Raw genomic sequence first — 16,145 nt, 5'->3', positions numbered from 1 at the left:
CTCCTCTAACGATGGAGGAGAGCATTGTAACTTCAACATGATTTTGAAGCAAATTTGTTTGTGATTGATTAGAACCAGATGGGGGCCATTGTGTCCTTCCGGTTGAGGGTTGTAAGGCTCTGCTGAGAAGGTATTTACATTTTGAAGTGCAGATAACATTTGCACAAAACGTGACCACCGAACTGTCACGAACAGTTCTTTCCGGGCCCTATGCGGACGACATGATCCGGAAGGTGAAGAAACAATAGGGGAAAATATCATGCAGGAGTGGGTCAGGAGACAGGGGGGCGTGTCCGAGGTGAGCAGGTGTCCTGGGGCAGTGAGTCCGGGGCGAACAATCCAAGCATGAATCCAAAATGGAAATCCAATACAGGAGGCAGAGTCCAAGACCAGGGGATCCATCCAAAGTAAGTCAAAACCAGAACCGGGTCAGGACCGGCGGGGCAGGGAATCAGGAACAGGAAACTAAAACGATGACGGAGCCAGACGCGGCAGGACCCCGGGCTCTCACGAAACAGGATTCAATGAGAAGCCCCGGGCAAACGCCTGCGTCTGGCTTTAAAGGTGGAAGTAAAGAGGGGCTGGAATAAGGAACAGGTGTGGGGAATGGGACAGAACGAGGAAGGGCTGGAGCGCCCTTAAGAGGGGGAGTAGCGGTCGTGACACGAACAAGGTTAAAACTAGAAAGTGCAGCTGCAGGAAAGCTGGCCTCCAGGCCAGGGAGACTAACAGTGTGTGAGGCTTTACAGGATGGCCTCCTGAGAAAGTGTAGCACAGATAGCACTGTAAATGGTCCTGATTTATCATCGTTTTTTTTTTCTTAATGCCATGCATGTTATTTACACGTACAAATCCATCCATGCATCATCAGAAAGCTGCTTACTCCTGGTAAGGGTCAGGGCATCCTGCTGCCTGTGCTGGAATCTTAAAGTGCAAGACCGGATCAGGAAATCTTGAAAATCCACAGCAACACGAACGGAAAACCCAAACGCCACACAGAGGACTTTAATCCAGGACCCAAGGCAGTAGTGTTAAATGAAATGCTACCGTGCTGTGCTCACGGAAAACCCATTTTCTTTTATAAAACCCACAGGAGTCAGAACATTCCCCAAAAAGATAATCTAACATCTGTCTGAGGGGGATGCTGCTGTATCCAGAGTTTATGTCTCCTTTTCTAATGGCATACATTTAAAAAAAAAATAATCCAAAGAGCTTACTTTGGAATCATCTATATATAATAATTAAATTTTCCGATTGCTTTATTTGTACATTTGTATTTTCAATCTTCAGATTTAGAGCAGAAAATACCATCACGATCAAGATCAGGAAACTAGAGCTTCTCTTATCATGTATTTGAATGTATTAACAGGCTTCAAATTTACAGATCCAGAGCACGGAAAGAGAGCAGATGACAGGGATTGTCCTGGCAGTGGCGTGGAGGGCATTGCTGAATGAACACGTTTTGAATGAAATGTGCATGTGTGAGCCACAGGGACCATAATAAGCTTCAGCCAAATTAAAAATAAGATATTATTTAAAAATGCACACAAATATATCTTACAAAGGGATCTATTTAAACAGCATTTGATGTCAACTAATTCGGCATGACTTTATATGGTTTTCTCCATGAAGCCAAAACAGGAAGAAATTGATATTGATGTAAATTATTGTTATTTTTATTAGCATTATTGAGCCTTGCAGTGAGAAAGATTGTCACCTTGTGACAGATTGGCTAACCTTGCTTTTCTGTCTGGGCTGCATGCTCAAGGTTACGAGGAATATTGCCATCACTCATTAAAATTGGTTTCTTTATCAAAAAGACACCTATTGATTTATAAGCACTTTGTAATACAACAGGTGTGGCTTTAAACAAAATCAGTGTTTATTGTACAATGTCTTTATTGTAACTTTTCTGTTAGTATTTTTCCATCACAGTGTCTCTAAAATAAGTTCCTTTTCACTTCGTATCGTATGAGCTACTAAAATTGCATTCTAATAGTGAATCTCCCCAGTGTATCCTGTTATACATCTTTCTATCTCACATTACTGTAGGCAATAAACATGCTGAAAAAATCCATAGTTATTTTGGACAATGAACAGTATATCACACTAGTCATTTTTTAATGGGAACAGAGTGCCTCATATGATGTATATTCTTGGAGGATTCCTGCTGGATGGGTTGAATTATGCAGACTGGTTAATCATGCTCAGAACTAATTTTTGATATTTTTGCCTGGAGGATGCCTAGCCACCTTCTTGTGTGCAATTGTACGCACTCTACCCTTTTGTAATTCATCATTTTGAAACATTCACAACTAAAATAATCAAAATATTTTAGTGAAGAAATATGAAAGATAGGTTTGCATCCAACGCAATTTGATTATGTTATGTCAAATGTTGCTAAAAGAATCCCCATTGCATCAGAAATATTAAAACATGAAAGAACTTTTTATTTTATAACTATGTGAACTAACATTTTCTGATTATTTTCTTTTCTGGTTTTATTTTGCCATAAATAGTTCTTAACACTGCTGGTTGTCAAACAATTGGAGAGTCTCAGATGTAACTGTTTTGACAGAAATGGTTCTACAGCTGCGAATGCATACACTATGTAGCTTGTGCAGTAGGAAAAAAACTTGCTGACATGAATCAAGGAGATGTCATACATCTTACTGGTGTAATGAAAACACTGTTGTCCCGTGACACAAGCATAAGAGATAAACTTTTCTATTCTAACATGGGAAGTGATCTGTGACCTGTTTTTTAATTTTTTGTCCAAATGTTATATGTGAATTTTACCTCCTTTTGGCCATTGCAAATTCTTAATTGTTAATGATAAGGCAAAACTAAAGCCATATTTGGTTTAAAGCATATTAGTTTGTAGAGCCTCAAGGTCACAAGTATTTTCAAGTTGTCTGTGGAGACTGTATTACATGGCTGAAGGCTCTTGTATGTCAAAAAGCTAAACTCATACCTGTACTGGTTGCCTCGTGAGGCTCCCGTGGAAAGAGTATTTTAAGACTTTATGCGAGGCGGCAAATCCGGAAAGGAATAGGGAACGGAGTCGAGGGAAGACACACGAGGTTTATTGGTGCTCACAGTGATGATAGGGAAGTCCGGGCAAAAGTGAAGGGCAGGTATCCATTTCAACAAATCCAGGGATGTCCACAGGAGAATCAGGAAACAGTCCATATGTCCATTATCGAGAAATCCATCCGGAGACAAAACAGGATCAGACGCACTTAAATCAAACCAAGGAATATGGGGCTTCACCCCAGGCCCCGGGCTCAGAAGGTCAGGGTGACTATTACTGGCCTGTGCTCTCAAACTTCCCTGTGAAGCCTGGTGGTAGGCAGGCCATGAGACAACCGTTTTCCAAAGCTGAGGCCCGAAGGCTGGGGGGAAGGAAACTTAAATAAGAGACTTGACCAGACACACCAGGAAGTAATAATTAAAAGGGCTCTCTACAGAGGATAAGAGCGCCCTCTGGTGGAGGGGATGTTGACTGTGACAATACCTTTCCCCCAGCCCTCTTATTCAACCCTTTAAAACTACCATTATCTTTGTGTTCACAAACCTTGAAAACATCACCCATGTGAATGGATATTGTACCACTTGTAAATTCTGAGATTTCTTCATATAGGCTACAGCAAGAGCAACAAAGCCAACTAACACACCATTAAGTCAGATAACAGATGGCCCACATTTTATCTAAATCTCTTGACAGTAATTGCAGGTTCTGTGGTTAAGGAACCCCTATGTGCTGTGCCCCTGTGCACACACCATCACTTAGGAACAGTAAATTTGAATCAATGTATGGAAGACTAAGTACAATATGTCACAGGTGGAACACTAAACAGGAGGAACATAGGTCTATATGATAAACAGCGCCTGTTCTGTGGTACAAGTGGTATGACTCTAACTATACACATTAGAGACTTAGATCTATTAAGATTAAGGAATGAAAAATAGACCTGGTTTGTGTGTCAGAAGTTTAGGTATATTTACATATAAATTTAAAGCCACTAAACACTACTGCTGTAGTAGAAGTCTGAACAGTAAATCAATACTATTGAACTTCACGATGGGCAACAGTAGGTTTTAAAATGTAAGTCAAGAATTAGGAATGCTTTCATCCTGGGGTTAACATTAATTCACATAAATGTGTAAAGAGGCAAAAATGAAATTATCTTAAGAGACATTTTTAAATATGATTAAACATCTACAGAAACTGAAGGAATGCAGAGAAAATAATTGTAAATAAAAACCTTGACATCTCACAAGAAAAACTATTCAACTTTGTTGACATTACACAGTAAAAATATTGCTAAGTGAATATTTCAGCATGTAACTCTGCATCAATCTTGATTTGTTGCGTTTTATTTGATAAGAACAGAAAATTAAGGTGGTTATATTTCAAGATTACCTTTTGAACCGCAGGCAAGTGTTTTTACCTGTGTTTAATCTCTGTTTTGGTCTGCATTACTTGAGACCTTCAACAGAACAAATTTTTGATTGTGTGATTTGATTTATGCTTCTCAAGACTACTAAATACATTAAAATAATCTAATTACATATGAAAAACAAATTTATATTTTTTCTTAATTTTTCTGACAAATTATCTTTGGAAATACAACAGAACAAAATAATATTCTTAATGCTTTCAAATTTGCCTTCAGAATTTTTCTTGCCTACTCACTTGCATTATGTGTTCGATTGATTAATTATAAGTAATAAGTATTATAGAAACGAGTTTAAACAAAATATATACGATTGCTTTGCTTTTTTTGTGAAGGATCTGAACATTTACCTAATTAAGCCGTACTCTTAAATTTAATTGAAAATGTTCAGCAATTCTTTCAGTTATGACAAGGCTTTTAAATGATATTATAAAAATAATAAAAAAGTTATAGCAATATTTCACAAACTATAAACTATGTCACTATAAACCCTAAATAAATGAACTTTTATTTTATACATGCAACATGCTCCAAATGAGTTGCAGTATTTATACAACACATAATATTAACCTCTTAGTTTGAGTAGCTGTCTAAATAATAAATGACACAGAAATACTACCAAGGGACACCTAATCCTATCAGAAAAGAATAAGTAATTCATGCGGATAAATGCCAGGGTCTACCTAGGCCATAGAGAATGTAATTTAATATAAAAGATAAGTGCTGCTACGTTTCGCTGTTCAGAGATGCAGTACACATCACTCTGCTGATATAATATACCGTTCGTTAAGTGTATTAATTTTGATGTGATGCTTGGATCAATTAGCTATTAGCAGCCAAATGAGCTAGATGGGAAGACTGACCTCTTCCTGTTCGCAACGTTGGTGAATTGTTTGTCATTATTTTAAGTGCATAGAGCACATACAGAGTACATACAGGGTACACACGTATTGGGACAGCAATTAACCATTTGAGGCAGTAACTGCATGACATCTGCAGCCACTAAGGTCACAGAAGATTTTGTATAATCATCTGAGATGCTTTGCCAAACTTTTCCTGTAGCCTTGTTGAGTTTTTAACTCTTCCCGGAGTGTTACACATTTCTCCTGATTAACTCCTTGGTTTCATCCGCCTTATGTTTTGGGTCACGTTCATGCTGAATAGTGAAGCAAGCACTAACGAATATGTATGTATGGTAGTATTTTCTTCTACAGAAACAGAATACAGTGTCTCTGTATACTTCAGAATTCCTTCCTTCAGATTGGTTACATCATCATTACAGATGAGTGAGCCAGTTCCAGAGGTAACCATGCATGCTCAGGCCTTGACAATGTCTCCATCATGCTTCACAGATCAGGGGTGCTCGCTGCAGCATTTACAATTCCTCCATTTCTCCACTGAAGTGGTGCATGAGGTAGGCAGGTTAGGTTTAAATTGAGCTACAAAGGTCTGATTTGTGAGAGAAGGACTACTGTGAGACCCAGACAGATCACAGAAGCAAGCATTCCTTAGTGTGAAAACACGAGCCAGAGAAATTTAGAGGTCAGGCCAGAAAAGCTGGATGATTACTGAATATGAGCTTCATCCCCTTATCTACCTTAAGATATATATAGCTGTAGCAGAAAATAAGGTACAAACATGATGCATATAAGCTGCAGAAAACCTGTATTCTATCGCTATCAAGCTGCAGTAGCTCCAACATGTTCTAAAATTTTCAGGTTGCTGGGTAGTAATCTTTTGAAGTGAAGCTTGGGGTTCAAAGTACGGTAGGTTAAGATGCCTTTTCAACTTCTGCAGCAGAAAAAAGGAAGATATTCTGTATTCCTGTCATCTGGCAGTCTTTTTTAACACAATACCACATTTCAGCCTTTTACATCACTTTAGTAAATGTTTATTTCGATCTCATCTGTCCATAAAAGCTAGTTCCAAAATTCTTCTGATTAATTTTTGTAGTAGTTATTATACAAATTATTTATATAATTGTTTTTTTTGTTTCTTCATAAGAAAGGTTGATGGGATGTTCACAGCCCTTTAATAATCCTGATGACCAAACAGCTGATCAACAGGACACACCTGTCACCCACTTGTCCCAATACTTTTTTTCTTTAATTGACCCGTTTAGGTACAGTAAAACCGAACTGACTTTAGTGAAAATAAAGATACCTGCGGGTTGTACCTGTAAGTCAAGAATTTTTCAAGAGAAATAGTGAAACTCCAAGACTTCACTGTCCCACTACATTTGGAGGTCGTTGTATGCATTGGCTGTATGCATTTAACCTTTGTCTAAATATTGGTCAGTAAAGAAAGAGTTTTGGTATCTTACAATTAACTTTCCTGTGGATGAGGGATGTACTGTGATATCTCCTGTGTGGGGTCTCCTGTCCCACATTTGGCTAAAGACTGCTTTGGCTTTTTTCACAGGACTGTTCTGACATTCTGACAGTCTTACAGTGCAAATACAAATATTGCAACCACAAAAACAACGCAATCTGCTCCTAATAGATTTCTTGTCAAGCTGTCTTTAGGAGGGACTTTATTTCAAGTATATGGATTCCCCAGCTGGCAGCCTTTCCTCCGGAAGGGAAGTGGAGGAATGATGATTTTTTTTTTCCGGGGCGCTCTGTGGACACATGAGGTTCCAATGTAAGCCTTCCAAGTTGAGTCTTGGAAGAAGTAAAAGGTGATTAATGAGACTGCGTCCATCAAGCTGCACATTCTCTGATGTGTGGTGTGGTTGAAAGGTCTGCCCTATTATCTTTAGCAGCCGCAGGGTAGAAAGTACTCTGGGCCAGATCACTCCCCCCCCCCTTCTGTACTTGCTGCTGCACACTCTCTGATTGCTTTCTTTGAACATGCTCCTACGGCTGTCTGATTTACCTTGACCACTCTGTGTGTTGTCAGACTTATTTGTTGACTTTCTGACACAGATGCCTGGTGAGATATCCATCACAGCCGGGATTAGTTCCAAACTCTGTCCTCTGTCCCCACACCTACATCCATGCAATCAATGTTGTGGGTCTCCTTGAATCTGTGCTCAAAATATCTTTCTCCTATGACTGACAAAGCTCTGTACGTCAATTCACCAGAGATCTTTCACTGTACTGGACAGTGTTGCTTAAGGCAGTACCTGCAGATGCTGGTGCAGTTCATCTTTTCTAGCTTGTCACTTCCCAGGTAGAGCTCCTCAAACAATCTCAACAATAAAACACATGAAAGTCCATTATTTACGTCTTCAGAATTTCAAAACCAAAGCCAAATAAGTGCTATTAATTTATTTTTAGAATACTGTCTTTCAGTACTTACAGCAGTTGTACAGTATGTGTCTCCGGGTAAATTATTCTGAAAAATTGCTTTATTTCCTTCATAAGCAAAAGTACTTGTAATTTGTGTTATACACACCTACTGTACTGTACCCAGGATTACTCCTTTTCTTTCTGAATTCATAACACATTGTATTTTCATAGAAAGATGTCAAGCTATGTGAGAATTTTAGATTAACGTTGCAAGCTGGTCCAATTACATCTCACCCTGCTGAGAAGCAGGAAAGCAGTCATATTAATTAAATTCTACATCTGAATATGCATGCGCCGTGGTGAAGTGTCAGCCAATTGCTGAAATTCAGAGCAAATTGAGTTCAATCAAAGAGAATTGGAAAATGAGTATGTATGGCACCTTACCATTCCACATTAGCTCTGAACTATTATTGAACAATCATTAATAAGGTAACTGTGAGCCTGACGAGTGAAAGATATACCATCCTATTTAATTGGCAAAACCACAGAAAAATGGCAACATAAAAATTTGCTACAAGCATATCCTGTAAATATTTTAGTATTTATAACATGTTCATTTCAAAAATAAATTATTGCGTCTTAAATAAAACATATTGACAAAGTGGGCAAAATCCCCAAAGCCTGGCCTGTCGAGAAAACCCCCAAACACGTTCTTTTTATACACCGGGTGAGATTAAATGGCCGAGGACAAAATAGGCATAACTCAGCTCTTTTATTGGAAAACGCTGAGGGAAAAAAAAAAAATCTGCCACAAAACTTTTCGTTTTTGATTAACTCAAAAATATAGTTTCTGCAAAAGCAGCGCCTAAACAGACCTGTCAGATTCCGTTCAGTCTGTTTCATATGCCACGGGCAAAGGGCGATAGCTGCTTCGTAGCACAATAAACTAGCCTGAATGGTGGGAGGAACAGCAGACTGTGGGCAGCAGGCAAAGCTCTCTCTGCTGCACTTAGAAGTTATTCTTGAGATTGCAATCTCAGGCAAGTTCTCCTGGTTGTTTATGATTCCTTTGGGAATCCATGCTGCGGCAGTACACACACCGCACAAGGCAGCGCAATCAGATTGGTCATAATTTAGTTCAGAAATGTTGCATGTCTCCAGACAGCTTTTCCTAAGGACCTAACACAGCAATCAATTGGACCAGATTCGGTGACATTAAACATGTTTTGTACGAACATTAACAAAGATATGGCTTCATCTATGAGATAAATGGGATAGTTACTGTACATGCTGCCGTGAAGCTAGAGGGAGCAAAGAACATGGTAGAAAAGCAAATTGTTGCTGAAAGAAAGCAGTATTTCGTAGACGGAAAATCGGTTGGGACACAGCATCTTTTTAATCTGACTCTGTTGTTAATTTTTAGCTGTGATAAGGGCTCGTGGAGTTATGTGTTTCACTGCAGTAAGGGGAGGTGCCAGCCAATGGCTGTAGGCTGAAGCTTGTGTCTGCACTCTGGGTTATTTCATAAGAAAAGATTTTCTTTCATAAGGTCTTGCTTGCACTATGTCCTTTGATTTATTATTCTTACAGTGAAAACTCCTGAATCTCCAAGGAGATAGTATAAGCAGAGATGGTCCCTCTCAGTCATGAATAGAGTGCGATACTGTCATTTGTCATCTCCTTTAGGATAACGGCTTCACTTGATGAATGCTCCTTTCTTAGACCACTTTCACTCTTAAATGTGAAAGACCTGAGGTTTTTCTTTGGGAGGAAGCAAGGCTGTTTTATATTATGTCCTTGGAAAATTCAACAATGAGAAACATTTCGCATCTCTCTTGTTTTCTAAACATTACATACAGTATAAACACCCTTGCTTTTCTTAAAGTGGAATTCTTTCTCCATTATAAAGTTCTGAAATGTGATTCCATTGCATAACTATTGACGATACAGTACCGTTGTTTTGCATAGGAGGGCTAAGACTGAAAAATGAAACTTTCTAGATTATCAGTAAGAGATTTATTAGTTACATTGTTTTCATCATTACAAGAATCTGGATGCTAAAATAAGACAAGTAGAAAGTAATCTGGCCCTTTTTGTCAAGCAATTAGAGCAATTAGATTTGCTTATTACTAAGCTTTAAATATAATTTTAAGCCTCAGTCCATTTAATTTCACTTATGGCAACATATTTCAATTCTCACACTTGTTAACACCTGGTCCATTTTATATTATTTAAAGACTTTTGGGATCTAAAACTATACAAGTACAAACAAAAACACATTTAGATTTATTCTATTTCTCACATATATTTAGTTTGTAAGTAAATTATTTTAAAAATGCCATTTAATAACACACAATCCTTATGTGATCCAAATTAGACTTGTCCAGCAAATACAAGAACTGTGAGAAATACTAGGACGAAAATAGCCCAATGCAGGCCTCTGAAGTTTCATGAGAGATTCAGGAAACTGCTTGTGGACCTAGTACTCATGCATGTAAACATTAGTTGCATGTGAAATAATTATTGAAGGTGTTTAAGAGGCACCCCCAAAGCCATACTTAAAGTCAGATGGGAATTAATATGTTATTATGAACCTAAGACAGCAGCACTCGTGGTTTATAACAATTATACCATTGTTCAAACTGCATATCAAATGTAATTATTTAAATACACCAGACATTATCACCATTACTATACGTAATACTGCAAGACAAATATAATTCATCTTTTTCTGGTGTCTAATTATGTGAAAATAAATATTTGTACATGAGGACACAAGTCCAACCACCAGGAGGCAAAAGCAACATTAAAAACCTCTTTCCAATAGACCTTGTGTATTTCTGAAGGAACTCCTGCCCTGCCTAATAATGAGAGATTTAAATGCCATCGGTTTCAGGGACATCTCACAGGTGTTCACGTGACAGGGACTTCGTACACAGAGCATGGTTATGAGGGAGGTGTCCGTCACCTGTTTCACCTTCTGAAGATCCAGCAATGCTGACAGACATTTTCATGTTCCGTTATGGAAATTATAGAGCATGTTTTTGTTTTCCTTGATTTACTTGCGTTGCCTGAAAGCTTCTTCTTTATCCAGTTGAATATTAGAACCTGACTCTCTCCTATTGCTTCACTTCAGAGGCATTTTTCACCGTTTCCCCACTTTCCTTGATTGTATAATATGTCATATTTATAGGAAATATAGGAATGCAAAAATATTACACTCTAGATGCTAATCATATCATTTTATAAAAACAGGAGTGAAACAGAAGTGGCCTTTTCTCAATTCAATGGTGCCATATGTTCTTGTGATTAGATGTCGCAGTGCTTGCACAGCACAACAGCATGCTTACACATCAAGACAGACACAACCTTTAAAGGTTATAAGATCCCTCTGCTAGAATCATGAGTTTTCTGTTTATGATTTCTAGAACATCTCCCCATGGAGGAGAATTGGGTTATTTTTATTTCAATTCACCCGGACGATCCATTGTGATTGACACTATTTTATGCTGCAATTTTGGAACAAGGTGTATTTTCAAACAAACACAGGAGAAACAGGAGAGTTGTATGCAGGCATTGTCTTGAAAACATATCTTTCCTCTGCTCTGGTCTAGTGTCCAGTCTAGGGTGTGCCCTGCCTTGAGCCTGTTGCTTTCAGTAATACGCTCTGGCTCCCCTGTGACCCTGTATTGGATAAAGCGATAAGAAAATAACACTCCTGCTTAAAATCTCGAATTACACACTAATGAGTCACATAGATTATGACCAATGTGATGTAAACACACAAAATTAATGCACCTCAGAATTATTTATGTCATTTAATTTCAAACTTAAGCTTGGTGTATTCAATGCATTCTCTTGGTAGCAGACCCAGCATTAATAGCATAGCACCCAATAGCTGGTCCCATAAATCAAACAAGTGGCATTCCAAAAAACATTTAGTTACACTTTTAGTCAAAGCTGCATTTCAGCTCATTAAAGGCCTCTCAGGTTTCTCCATGTACGTGTCTCCATGTTAAGCAACCCTCCAGAAAGAACAATCTTAAAGCTCCAGCAGCAGCCCCTGGTTTTCTTTCAATGGGCAGAATTTTGTGGCACACTAATTTATCATCCGTAGTTCTTGGAAAATAAATAGAGTAAATAAATTAAATTCTGTCTGGAGGAGAACTTCAACTTCCCAGCTTTTTTAAAAGATTTATGCCTGGTATCAATTTATAAACTTCTTTGTGTTCAACACTTTTCTGCAGAATGGGGAAGTGAATCAGAGTGTCCTGATTACCAGTCACTAAGCACTTTGTCACTGGGACCCCAGAGCACTCTCAGGCAATAATAGAGGAGCTCAGAGTCATTTAGGAGTTGATCCATTAACATTCTCATTTTCATAAAAGGACTGTCTGGCTAGCAGTAGGAATGTGTAACAATCACTGTATTCTTCTTGTCTTTCAAGGCAAATCAATCTAGCTCATTATATTGCAGCCATTCTTCTCTCAAATTTAGATCAATTGCTCTAAAAAATTATGTAAGGTCTCTCTTTCACCACCTCAGAAACAAATGACCTTAGCATGCAGTTGAGTTTAGAAAATAAATAAAAAGTGCAACATGTAAGACTGTAAACCTTAAAGTCTGGCCTCTGATTCACCCTGGACATTTAACTTTTACGCTTGGATTACTGTTGCCAGACCCCTGCAGTCCATATCAATATTTAACAGTAAACGAGTCAAAGTGTTGTACTTCTTGATGGTTCTGACAGGACAGAGGCTACTGGACATTACTTTGCTTGTCACTAACTGCTGTTATAAACAACATTTTCTTTCTTTGTATAAAATGTTCAGATTAAGTCAGACCTTTTCGGTGGTCATGAAGATAATGATGCTACTGTATATACTGTATATCACAGAAGAGGGTACACTGTTATTGTGAAAATATGGTCAAGTTAAGACATTTGTGCAAAATCTTACTTTTTGGTTAAAAGAGGCTGGAACACTTTAGGGACAGGTCTTATTTAAAATGCTTCCTAACAACAGCAAGAGCAGCAGCAAATAATGATACATGGTCAGAATCAAATGAATAAAAATTCATTTTTTGTATTTTGGTCTTGTCAGTACCTAATTAGTAAAACCTAAAATAAGAAGCAAAATGCATTTTGTGTTACCTTCTACCACAAATTTCAGAACAACAAAAGGAAAACAAATGAGTGTAATACATCTCTTTGAATAAATAATCAGTTAATTGTTTAATCAGAAGGCCATTTTCTTACACACAGAAAACATAACTGAATCCCTGATATCATGGCTTTTAGCATCCGAAATATGAAGCTGGGAATGGATTAACAAGGATTCGCACCCACAGACTGATTGATTTTACACATGCTAATTAAATTTAATGTGTCCTTATTTGGAAACGCAATAATGAGTTATTTGTTTCCATGCAAATGGTTAGAGCTTTTCTTAAGAAATCGCTCTACAGTAAACATATTAAGTTCACAGGTTCTCAAAGCTTTAGCTCAATTAAATCCCAGCGTAGGCTGTGAAGAACAGAGATCAATAAAGGAAATTAGCATCCGTGGGTGCAGTGGGCTTCAAAGAACTGTGACAGACGTAAAATGGATTTGGAGTTTATCTGCAGTGTTCTGCCCTAACCAAGGGAAAAGCCAGGATAGTCTCCAAATACTCCACTTGCAAAGGTCATTATGTCTTTAGCTTCCTTCAGTTGGGAAGCACTGTTGTTCTTAACAGGTTTGCTTTCAGGGCCATAAAACTGAGCTTTTCCCCTCTGGGAGGCGCTTGTGGGGGCTGTAAGAGCTGAAATCTTCGACATCTCGCGGCTGACAGTGAGGTTAGATAGTCTTTGTTTAAACCGACACTCAGGCAAACTACCCGCTGACTTCTTTTTAAGTGAAAAACAAGTCAAGCCTGGAGGCTGAAATTAGATGGCATGCCATTGGGAATCCTTTGAAGTCCATTACTGTATTCTCCTACTTTCTTCCTCCTTTCGTCACATTCATCATAAATGGTGCTGCAGAGCTGTGCAGTCCACAGTTCTCAGAGAGGAGGGTGACCATGTGCTTTTCTAAGTGTTGTTGTGTGGTCCAGAGCAGAAAGCCCTATTTTTTCCATGCTTTCATGTATTTAGGTACTGGAAATAAACAATAACAATAAAAATTGTTTGCCCATTCTATTGTTAGTGACGAACTTCTCAAATACTTCTACTGGATCTTCTGAACGAGACATTGATGCCATTTATGTTTCACTGGATCTAAAACAATTCATAAGCAACTCAACTTTACTCCTAATTAAAATCTATACTCCACCCTTCCCTTCTTTAGTCATCGTAATTATTAAGTAACAGTATTTCTCCTTATGTAAGTCCAGAGCTAACTTTATTCAAACTGATTCTAAGTCACCATACAAGTCAGCCTTTCTTGACATCATACTTGTGCCCACTCCTAGCAAGTGCTTGTCCACTGTATTTTGCACAAATCTTAGTGAGCATTGTTTCAAAGCATGTGTTAGAACCCACTGGGAAGATAATTCTCCTCCTCTGATTTTATCTAAAAGAAGTTGAAACATTTGAAAGACCAGGCTTTTTTTTACATAATCTTAATATACTATAGCAGAATGTCTCTCACCCCATCAATTGAAGGCGCGTAAATCTTTTTCAGAGATTGCTCAAGCAATAATGTCAACAAGCATTCACTAATTATGCAGTTTAGAGTTAAAAAAATTGCAATAGCCCTTAGTTTAGCCCTGAGCTGTCAACTTTAATTAACTTTAATTAGGCAAAAGTATCTAGCTTGGTGTACTGCTGGGGCCTCAATGAATTTCACTGATTGACTTTCATTCAGGCAAATTAGAAATAAATGCACACAACCTATTACAACCTCTAAAATCATATCTATTGATCTCTAACCCCATAAACAATCCTAAGTAATTCTGGGACTCAGACATTTCTGGAGAGCAAATCATTACTGTCATTTACCTCTATCATAATTTACAGGTTACAATACACCTGGTTTACAATTACATGCAAAAGTACTGTCTCTCATCTAGAATCACAAATGCTTAGTAAACGAGTCCTGTTCCAAGATAATAGCACAAAGGAAGGATTTTTATACTTTTTATGTTCTTATTTATTACTTTATAGACCTTTAATGGAAAACACAACTTCTTATCATAATTTATTTAAATTTGCTTTGCCATCATACAATATAAAGTTTTATCGAACTGAACTCTTTTTTTCCCCCAAAAGAACTGCCAACTTTGGATGTGATAACTTTTCCATTTCCAATGACTGAAACATGCTGAAGAAAAAGCTAAAACTATCTACCTCTGCAACCTGGGACATTTTCAGTTGCATGATTATACATTCGCAAATCTTCAAGCTTCCCCGTCCAGTTATGTGCTGTCTTATTTTGTTATTATGAGATTGTTCTGTTCTTTCTTTTTCTGTTTTGTCCTTTGTTCTGTGCTACGATGGTGGACACATCTAGGCAGGGATGACATTGTAAATGGGAATTTGTTCTCAGCTCGCTTCTAGTTAAATAATGAATTGCTGCTGCTAGCATCATTGCTGTAATTACTTTGAGCAGAGACCCAGATGTCCTTATACACCCAGAAGGAAATATCACCATCTGACTAGCCATGGGAGCTGACAATGATCACATGCTCTCCACAGACACGTGTCCTGTAGACCAGACTCCCCAGCAGTACACTGATTGGTGAAGAAAACAACAGCTCCCGCAGTGTGTCTGGGAAAGTGACAAAGTGTATTACTTTATGTCACATATTGTCTATCAAAGACCAAATTAATGCCTGTAAAGACTTAGGCGCCTGTTTTACAATTAATTTTTAATACACAGTAATTCATAATCTTTTCAGCTATTTCCCTGCATCTTCAAGCGACTTGAAACAGAATGTGCTCAATTGCTTCAAATAGGAGCATTTTCTAAAAGAATGTATCTATTTTTCTTTAAAATAATGAGGTCTCTTGAGACACATCCCAATGTGGATCTCAGAAAAAGAACACCAGTCATGAGGGACCCGGATAATAATTGATAGCATTTTTTGATTGCTTCTGAAGGATTACTTTTTAAATCAAAACCTCTGGGGAGCTGTGCATGTAATAGGTCAAGTCGTGTTCCCCTTACAGGGTAGTTATTTAAAATATCTTATCCATCTCATTCTGTGGGTCCTTATCATTGCCATATTACTAGGATGAAAAATAATACAAACTGAAATGATCAACATTTCTAACTATATAGAAGCATTATTTCTAGCAGTACACTATTTCAGATGCTCCGCTATATGTGCTCAATAATTACGATTAATAATGCAATATTATACTATGTATACAGGCTGGATGCCTCAACTGAATTGAACTGCATTCTTTTTTTATTTATAATTAAGAAAGTGAGAGAAAATAAAAGAAAAATCAAAGACCCGCAAAAGGTACT

The sequence above is a fragment of the Lepisosteus platostomus genome, chromosome 10 (genome assembly GCF_059453375.1).
Source record: "Lepisosteus platostomus isolate fLepPlt1 chromosome 10, fLepPlt1.hap1, whole genome shotgun sequence".
NCBI classification, from domain to species: Eukaryota; Metazoa; Chordata; class Actinopteri; order Semionotiformes; family Lepisosteidae; genus Lepisosteus; species Lepisosteus platostomus.
The sequence above is the reverse complement of the archived record's forward strand: the minus strand, read 5'-3'. Positions refer to the sequence as shown.